This window comes from Pseudopodoces humilis, chromosome 1 (assembly GCF_049639895.1).
Source record: "Pseudopodoces humilis isolate 2021_Gansu_Grassland_sample_001 chromosome 1, ASM4963989v1, whole genome shotgun sequence".
NCBI lineage: Eukaryota > Metazoa > Chordata > Aves > Passeriformes > Paridae > Pseudopodoces > Pseudopodoces humilis.
In genome coordinates, this window is record NC_142200.1 from 26,174,172 (window position 1) to 26,184,560 (window position 10,389).

The following is a 10,389-nucleotide window of genomic DNA, read 5'->3' on the forward strand; positions in this document are numbered from 1 at the left end:
AACATAAAAATTCTGGAACCCCAAAAACATGAGTCATTTTCATCCCTGTTTAAAAGAATAATTACCAGGAAAAAAGGTATATTGACTGATGCAATTCTTTTCACACAGTTGATTATTCTATTTAATAACAGCAGCACAATATTTAATATTCAGCACAATATTAAAAAATGGGTTTCCAGCAATATCCAGTGAAGTTTCTGGATGATTACTTTAAGTAAAATAACAGTTTATTTGAAAGTGCTAAAACATTTTAACTTGTTCTGAATATTTATAATGATATAAAAATGTGAGTTAGCAAGTTCCCTAATGATAAAGCTTTTATTATTAATTAAATTAAAAACTACATTTAAGAGGAGAGAGTCCACTTGCCTTTCTCAAATATAAGTGTTGTTTTTTTTTCTCCTCTTTCCCAAGATGTAGCACGCTACGTTAAGGAGTATGCTAGTCTTGCCATATTGAGAAAAGCCACAGACCAATTTTTTCTGATTTTTCTTGGTATACAAGTTTATTTTCTTATTTTATGAAAGAAAATGCAAATAAAATTAGTTAACAAAAGCTAAAAAAAGTGGAACCCAATGAAATGGGAGGGATAAAATATTAATGCAGTAACAAAGTGAGAACTCAAATGAGTTTAGATACATAATTTTTTTAATGGTAAGTCACCTTGAATCTGATTGATTTTATACACTCCTGAATGTTTGAAAGAGAAGTGGTAAAAAAAAGCAGAAGTGTATATATTTATACATAAATAATATTCCTTTTGAGGCAGAGATAATTCAGAAATTATTCTGAAATAGTTCACTTATACCAAACAATTGTTTGGGCTTTCTGCAAAGATATGGCAATCTATCCTTGTTCCATTACATTACCCTCTGGGTAGCAGCTGAATTGGATTTTTTTCATAAAAAAAAAAATGCATAAGAGTGATCCACATACTTAGCCTTTGCTGTTTCCAAGGTATTGCTTTTATTTTTCAGCAGCTGCGCCTGCTGCACTGTCAGTGGCCAAACAGCAAATACAAGGCTTGGACAAGAGCTAAGAACTTGTAATTGCATTTTCAGTCAATCTGAATTCTATTCTAATGGGAATGAGAAGGCATTTTCTTTCAAAAAGCAAAGCTTGAGCATACAGGTCCAGCATAAATTTTATATACATGTTCATATATATATATATATTATATATAGATTCTAAAGTTTCACTGTCATTTTTAATATACTGAAATACCTGCAAACAAATAACTGGTAACAAAACTGAGTGGCAGCCAATGTGATTTTTTTTTTTTTTTTTAATTGCATCAAACATATCTGACAAAGCTGGACAGGTTTCAATCAGAAGACTCAAGTCAAATGATCTTTGTGAAGAAGCTAATTTTTTTAATAATTAGATAGTGGAATTGACTCTTTGTCCCATGATGGTCAGTTATTAAAATCTCTTCTAAATCTCTTCTGACCTTTAGGATTGTCGGTATTTTGATTGTAAAAAGACTGTTTTCCTTTGCTGCTGTCCTGAAATGTCTGCTTGAGTTTAATACATTGTTTTTCTGTGTGGTTAAATGCAAAATCTGCCATATAAAATTCTAAAATTGTTGTTGTTTTTCTCTCATAATTGAAAACAAAACAAAACAAACCACCAACTTCTGGAAATCACTGTTAGGAGATTGTAGTACAAGTGTAAAGTGGATCAGGCAAAGTCAGTGTGTAGGGAATTTTCCTGCTGAATTCAGTCCTTCACATATTGAGGAAAAGAATTGACTTAAACCTGGCCAGTAAACTGACTTTCTCTGATGTATATATTCCATTCATGATGGCATGAAATGTTGACAATTTTATGAAGATTTCTATAAGTAATCTTGTGTAGCATGTGCAGCAACAGTGTCTTGGGTTGTTTTTTCAACACTTTTTTAACAAAAAAATTAGTTTCTTACATTTTTTTTCTCTTTCTGTGCTTTTGCCAGAGTACCTTTTCTCACTAATGCAGTTCCTTCTGACAAGGTAGTATAATTCCTGAGTATCTAGCTCTCAAAACCCAACAAGGCTTTCAAAAGCCAGAAAGATTAATTAAGTTTAAATACATCAAGTATTACATCTTCTATAAGTTTCATACATTTCTAAGTTTACTTTTACCCAGTGCTCTCTTTGAGACAGAAGGGGCACAAATTAGGATAAATTTAATTTTCCATTGCTTTTCCACTTACAGCTTGGAAACAGGTCATTAACTTCATGTGGCTTGCAGCCTGAAAGAAAGTGGGAACACATTATTGTATTAGTGTGGCAAAAAACAACCCCAATGTATTCGTTCTTATTGATAATGATAACTCATGTCTTTGTGTAGGCCATGGATATCTGAATATCTTATGTAGGCAGGAGGTAAACAGTCTTTGCTATTGCTTTAAGAAGACAAATAATGTTTCACGTTTTGATTCATAACTTAAATTTCATCTTGACAGAAAATTGTATTTGCCACAGAACAAGGTATTTTCCAGCTTAGCAATAACTTTATTGATGTCTTGACTCGTTTCTGAGATACAAACCCTTCACTGTTATTTTTTTATCTTAAGAAGACCATGCCTGACTGTGCCAAACAAGAGTGCAACTGTATCCTGCACCATGAACGTAAATATGTACACATGACCATTTCAAACTGTCAAAACTTCTATTAAGTTGGTGGATCTTATTAACAGGGAACTGACAGATTTTTTTTCCTGAATTTTGTTATTATTTATGTTAGGATTCATAAACTACTGTGTTAGAGATAGAGAGTCATTGGTCTGAGTGAGAGCATCATTTTTCTTAGCCAAGAACAAACTGCACCCAAACACATTTGGACAAAATATGACTTCGTCTGCACTACTCCTTATGTTGTAAAAATCATCCTATTGCAGTTAGCATTACCCTTGTATATGGTAGCAGATTCCTTCTGAAAAACAGCTCATTTTTTACTCAAATTCAGACACTTTACTTGAGATAAATACAGTATTGTCTTCAATCAATACTACTACAGCCACTTTAGAACTGATGTCACAGTACCATTAGATTAGGAAATATTAATTTTTCAGGTTTATGACAAGTTTTGGTATTGGTCTATATATTTCTGAATTTCTAATTCTGTAGAGACAGACGTTCTAACTGTTTTTTCTTTCAGTGGAAATAGATCATTGTCCCCATTCTGGTTGCTGTGGGACTTTGCCAAAATATGTCAATTATTTGTTCTTTCTCTAACTTCAAATACTGTCTGAGTAATGATTTGACCTTGTTTACCAGCATCCTTGAGTAGGTGATAGAACTCTTTAGGGAGAATTAAAGTTCCAAAAGCTTTTATTTATTTTTCCTTCTGCTTATTTGTGTACATTGTAAGTGCACAAACTGAAATGTTTTGAGAGAGTTTTTAATAATCATCATTCTCATTAATGTGCCTGGTGCTGTGCCCAAAACTAATCTTAATTGGTGCACTTCAGAAGATGTGTACTAATTGGAAAGAGTCCAGAGCAAACAAACAGATTTTATCAGACATCTAGAAAATGTGATCTACAAGGAGAGGCTCAGCTTGTTTAGGTAGTTGAGCACAACGAGAGAAAAAACAGAGTCTGTTCAGGGTAGTTATCTTTGATGATAATTTGACCTGCTCTCAGTGGGGGGTTGGACTATGCATTACTGGTAAGATTTGTTGGGAAACAAGTCTTTTAAAAAGAACCTTAGGATGGAAATGCTGAGCTAAGACCTGAGAAATGTGCACTCAGTTCTTGCCTCTTCCCAAAGTGGCCTTGGGAAATCTCTCTGGTCTTTGATCCACCAGCACTAATGTGTTAATATTTTTCCACTCTGTTTTGTTTATAGGGCTTAAACCAATTAGGACTTTGGCACTGAAAATATAACTCTGTCATGCTTGCAGCATCTGAATCTAAAATTGCTCCAAACAAGCCTTGTTCTGCCTCTGACTCTTCAAAATATCTGACCTCACCTGTCATTTCACTTTAATATTTTCCAATTGGCTTGCAGGATTTCTGCCTGTCTTTTGCCTAGTATTGTCTCAGTCCGAACAAGTTAGTGAATAAGTTGCTTAAACTCACTTAAAAGCAGGAACTGGTGCAACTTCAAGTTGTTTCCTGTCATGCAGAGTCACTGTGTACATTTGCAAAAAAGTCTAGAGACCTAAACTGCGTTGGTATCAGGGCTCACTTTCATCTGGTTTCCAATGTCTGAGGTTTTCAAGTTCATGCCTCTAAGTTATGCTGGTTAGAGCATTTCATTGAGCTTGGGTTGTTCATCAGACAGCCGAAACCATTTCAGCTCTTTTGCTGTTGGCTATAGATAAATAAGTGGTTCTGGCAGCACAGACCAATCCCAAGATCTCCCTGCTGAGGGATTTAATTGATAAGTTAATGCAATTGTTGGCATCTACACCTGGGAGCAGCCTTCTGTTCCAGAATTGGATAGCCCACTTACGCTCCTGAGAGGTATGGTAGCTGTGCTCTGAGCTTAGCTTTTGCTGTTGATCAGTGATATGTCTCTTTGCTCAGCTGAGTGCAGGATACATTTTGAGTTGCTTAAGCTGTCCAGACAGTGCCTATTAATGTATTGGCACCCTGTGAAGTGTACCTGACAGTTTTTAGCTCTTAGTTTGTGTGCTCTGATAGTGGGTGAAGGGACTCATTATCTTGATTATGACCTATAGGCGTTGTGATACAAATTAAAACATACCTACGTACTTGCTTATCTCAACTATTTTGTAAGTGAAACAGAAGAGTAGAACATATTTGAAAGTGTCTGCATTCCAATTGCTAGCACTTCATTTGAATACAAGTGAGTATTGTTTGTTTGTCAGCAGCATTTCAGAGGCTCATTTTTTATGAGGAACTGGATTATAGCTTTTATTCCCTAAGAGCTCAAAGCTAAATAGGAGAAAAAAAATCTTGCAATAGCGTAAACCTGAAAGAAGCTGGAGATCTGGATTTACTTTGTCCCCTATCATTCTGCTCAGACAGTTCATTCCCCATATTACCGATCTCAACATTTGAACAAAAGCAGCAGCCAGCTAAAGCTAATCTAGCCATGATTCAGGTAATGCTGATTAAGATTGTACATGTATCGATCCTGTACCTTTGTGGTTGCCACCACGACTTTACACTCCTGTTCCCACCCTTTCCAGAGTGTACAGCCATAGTTAAAACTAATTGGAGTAAACTCTTCAGCATTAGGGGTTTTGCTCAAAAACACTTTGGGGTATTAAACTAGATCTGTGTATTTCACACTGAAAAAATGAGGCAGCTGCATTGTTCTGAGCTGCCATTAAAAAAAGACCTCTGTTACTTTTCATAAAATGGCAATTCACTGCCTGTACTGCCATAGAAAATAGATCACCAGGTGATGTGTGCTGTATAAGTCCCCTGTAGGAACAAATAATAAATGGAACTGATGGAATAAATTATTCCATTCTTTGGGTGATATTTAAGAGCAATACGGAATTTCTCTTAGCAGTGATTTTCTTTTGGAGCTGAAAGTCCTGAGATTAATGCTGTATGTAGTCCTTATGAAGTTAGCAGACATATAAATATCCCACCCCTAAAAATGCATATGCCATCCGTAAAGTAGCTCAGTGGATATGAAATACAGCAACTTGCATCCTAAGCCATAAGAATAAGAAATAATTTTCTAGCTTCTTGATCTCCTGTTCCCTCTCCTGTTTTTCCTGCCAGGTCTCAAATCTACAAGAGAGTTAAGGGCTATAGAGTTTACAGTATGTGAACTGTGGAGATTTTTAATAAATGGCTATGATCTGGTTTAGTAACTTCTCTTTTTTTTTTTTTTTTAGTTAATTCCAAGAAATATGGCTCTGCCCACTTTGAGAATAAGACTGCACATCTAGATGGAATGTTTGTTCAAGGTCTGGCCCACACTTCTCAAAGCCTTGTGCAATGAAACACTTGATTTGCAAGACACTTAGATAAAACAGCATGTAGGGCACATGGGATTAGAATGACTAGGAGTGATTGGAAAGGCTGGCATTTTGATTTGTGACTTAATACTTCTGGCAAGGGTTTGTTTTAATGCAAGACTTGGCTTGTGCTTTGGTGAGGGTAAAATCCTGAGAGATGAAATTACAAACTCTATCATTTGTCATGATTCAATAGCAAGGACTGATCTAAAAGCCATAAAAGAAAAAAGTTACAGTGCTATGATGGCATTCAGAGTGACAGTCTTGCTGCCATGGTGGAGGCTGTAAACTGTTACTGCAGGTTTTAAGAGAAAAATACTAAAGCTCACACCTTTAAATGACAGATTCTTTGCTTTGGAATGACAGAAATAAGACTTTGATATGGAAGTCATGACATTATTTTAGGCAGTCAGTTTTAGTGGCACTTTAAAAGCAGTGGCTTTCCCTGGTTTCAGTGGCTTTCCTCACTTGGTTTCTGCATGCTTATTTGAACAAAATGAGGAGTGTACATGCAGCTGAATCCCATATTCTAAATTAAATAGGTCTGTTTAATTAGTCAGATGATCAAAACTGTGGATCTGAACTGAAGTGCACCCACTCAGAAACTCTCTGTTGTAGACCATGAACACCAAAGAGGCAAGTGGTGATAATAATGTTTGCAAAACTTCTCAGCTCTTGTTCTCCTCCTTGTCTCCTGCCAATGAGGAGTCATCAACACGAATTCATCTAAAGGTTCTAAGAAAGTGTTATTTTTTTCAGTCAGCTGCTCAGTCTGCTGTGACCTGTGCTAGGCACAGTGACCGTGCTGGTTACTACCTGGCACAATATTGGTCACAGCATCCTGGATGCTGCAGGACGCTGGGCAGCACACTGCCACACTGAGCAGTTTGAAGGACAGATTCAGGTTTTTCATATAACCTTGTGCTAGTGCACAAATGCAGCCATTTACTCACCCAGAGGCTCTAACACTGGTCCCACTGAATTCAGTTGGAGCACTGTCATTTATTCCCATAGGACTATTACCTACAGTAGCTTCTGCTGTATGTAGTTGTATGCTTTTGTTAAGTCCTTTGTTTTATTTTGAGACATAGAACAATTTTATATATATTTTTGTATGTTTTACAACATATTGTTTAGATTAATTTGGATTTTTTTGAAGTTTTTGTACATCCATGGAAGTCCTAATATTTGCTATAAATAAACTTCATTTGTTTTATTTTGTCTTCTTTGGCTTCTGCACATTTCCAACAGTGTTAGTACTCCCTCTTCATGTAACATATGATAGACAAAGCACTCTGAATTTGACTTTGTAACAGTTATGATGGTTCCATCCTGTCTTTTGGTAATATATATATATACATATATTTCATGAAGCCATTTCTGTCAAAGGTCTGGTTGAAGGGGAAGATTTTTAAGAGCATGATTTCAGCCTTTTGAATTTTTTAATTTCCCTACAGAGGGCAGAGAATATGTGACCTCCATTTTTTTGTTTCTTGGTTTGTCCAGATAAGGGACAGCTTTTATCCTCAAATTCTGCCATTCTCAAGCTTGTTTGGGCTTTTTGGATAATAGAGTTTGTTTACAACGCTGGTATGGGGTTCAATTGAATTTGGCTGAAGCATTGTTGTAGATATATAAGAATGATGAACCTAAATTCGTAGATCTGATTTGCTTGTAATTATTTGAGTGCTTTCATTTACCTCTTGTGCTGTGTGGTTTAAATCAGTTTAGATGAAAATGTAAAAATAGTTAGCTTTATTTGGCTTTAATGTATTAATTAGAGATCTTTCAAATATTTTAATTGTTTTTCACATTTTTGATGATAAAAACAGGTGTTGTGAAGAAACAACTTTTAAATTGTTCTAGACTGATTCACGCAATGGTTTCTCTCTCTGTTTCCAGCAGGTATGTGACTCAGTAGAAAATTCTGTAGTTGATGCACATATGTAAGTGTGTGTGTGTGGGTACATGCACAGTTATACAGCAAAGCAGAAAGCAACGTGACACAAAGGAAAAAGAGTATATACATTTTCAATATAATATTAATTACATAAGAATGTGTACTGTTTCTGGATTGGAAAAAAACCCAGCTATTATCTTATCAAGGACCTTGGAAGTTCTACCTCTTCCTTTTCAGTCAGTCTGATTTGCTGTTACATGTTACAAGTAGCAAGTTAGAACATGTAATTAACTTCAAGAGAATACATTTTTCTTAAGTAATGCTTAAAATAATTGTGGAATATGGATTCCAAATAGTCAAGTATTTCTCACAGTGTGTCATCAATATAAATTTTTTTCCCTTTAAGAGCTTTGTCTTTTTATTTCTCAAAACACTTTTTTTTTTTTTTTTTCTTTGTAATTTGGGAGACATTCCAACATATTGAATGATTTTCTGTTTGTTTGAGAAGACGTTTTGTATTATGTAAACTGTTTTAACTGCCTGGTAGATATTATTGCCATTTATCACTTATTTTTTCTATTATTTATATTGCATTATTTCTCCACATTCCTCAGTAAATCAATATAGCTGTCCAGCAAACCAATGGATTTTGTCTTATATCTTGTTTAAACTGTTATGATAATATTCATCATAACAGCTTTATAAATCTGATGCAAATCCAAACACTGGCCAGCTGTCTCTGGATTGTTTTTGGTGTTTCCTGAAAGTCATGCTGGAATTGACAGAACCAGAACAAGAGATTCAACTATTGCCAGCTGACTGAGTCTAGAGAAAGTCTTATGACCACATGCTGATATGATTCATCCTATAAATCTTCAGTACTTAACAAACGCACCTAGTGCAATAATTCATGCAGGACAGAGGGACTGGGCATGGGAGTGCTTCCAACACCGCAGCCCGGCCCGTCCACAATTCAGCTGCCCAGCTGTTTGTGAGCAGATGGCAAGCACATCAAGCCTGAGCTGCAGCTCAGGCAAAGATGGGAAAGAAAGATTCACATCTCTCAAAGCCCACCAGGAACTCGTTCCTCGTCCTGATCTCCATCTCTCATCAAAGATGCAGCCCAAGGGGCATAGTCATCATAATCATACTGAACAAATTTCTCTGGGTGGGCTTAGCCCTTAAAGAGTGTGAACACAAGTTCTTATTGAGAGGTGAAAAGGAGAAGATGAAAAGTGGCTGCTTCCCGTTCCTCTATGTTATAGGTTGACATTACCATCAAGAAGTTAATGATGCCCTTGGTAGTGATTCTGTGATAGGAACTTCCACTATAAGGTCTTGTTAGAGATGATATATAGCCTTTTTATCCCCTTTATTTTGGGTTCCTTCCAACTCAGAAAACTCTATTATTCTATTTTATATATGTAGATTTATAGATTTATAGATCTATAGGTTTATATTTGTATATACACCAGCATGAAGACTATTTTACTAACAAGGGAGAAATGTAAATTATATTATTTATTGAAAAAGATAGATTTTGAAGAGTTAAAAGTCCTAGTTTGCTTGTCCTTGAATTGAATATTATTGAGGTCTGTTACATCCTGTCCTCATTTGGCAAATATCTTCACATTTGTTTTGAAAAAAGCATTAATCAAAACTGATGCTGTCCTTTCCATAATCTAAAGACCAGTTCTGCTGACAACACAGTCATGAAAGCTGAAATTCCTGCTCACTTCTTTCTGATCCAACAGTATCCAGACTGTAGCAACAGCAGCTGCATATCTTCCCTGGCACAGAATGATTTAGGGTGGAGAGCAGATTCTTTCCCCTTCAAATCACTTCAGAAAATTCTTGGCAGAAAGTCAGCTCATTTGTTTTGTTTGAGTAAGGAGGCCTGATTTATCAGTACAGAAGAAGTATTCATGCACTGTGCTGAATTGTATGAATTTGTATGAAACTGTATGAATATGTATGAAGTTTCTGTGTCCCGGACTAGCTTGACTTTGCTATTCTTCTGCTCGCAGCATTTTTTAAAATGCAATTATAGAATTTCATGTAATTTTAATGCAAATATAGAAAATTGTACAAATTTGTGGCAATGTTTTCTATTGATTTCTCCATTGAAGTTAATGTAATAGTTTGTGATATAGTTTGTGATATAGGTAAGCATTGATCACAGATTAGACTGTAATTAGATTCTCTTTTTTTTGTTTCTTTTTATTTTTTCTGAGTTGCTGGATCTACTAAATACTATACCTTGATATAGAAATAAGACTTGTATTGTGATCTAATACACTTACTAACTTTTAGTCAATTTTTCTAAATTCCCACTAAATTATTTCTAAATTAAATTATGAAAATAATTTTAAAGCAATAATATAAGGTTTTCTAGATTTCACAATAAAGCCAAGTATTAAAATCACCTCAATTCATTAAATAAGATGTTCTGGGATTTGGTCCTTTGGCATTATTTGCAATTCAAGACGTGTGGTTTTATAAAAAAACCCACAAAGTTTCTTACTTTTTCTGTATGAATGCATGTGCAAATTTACATA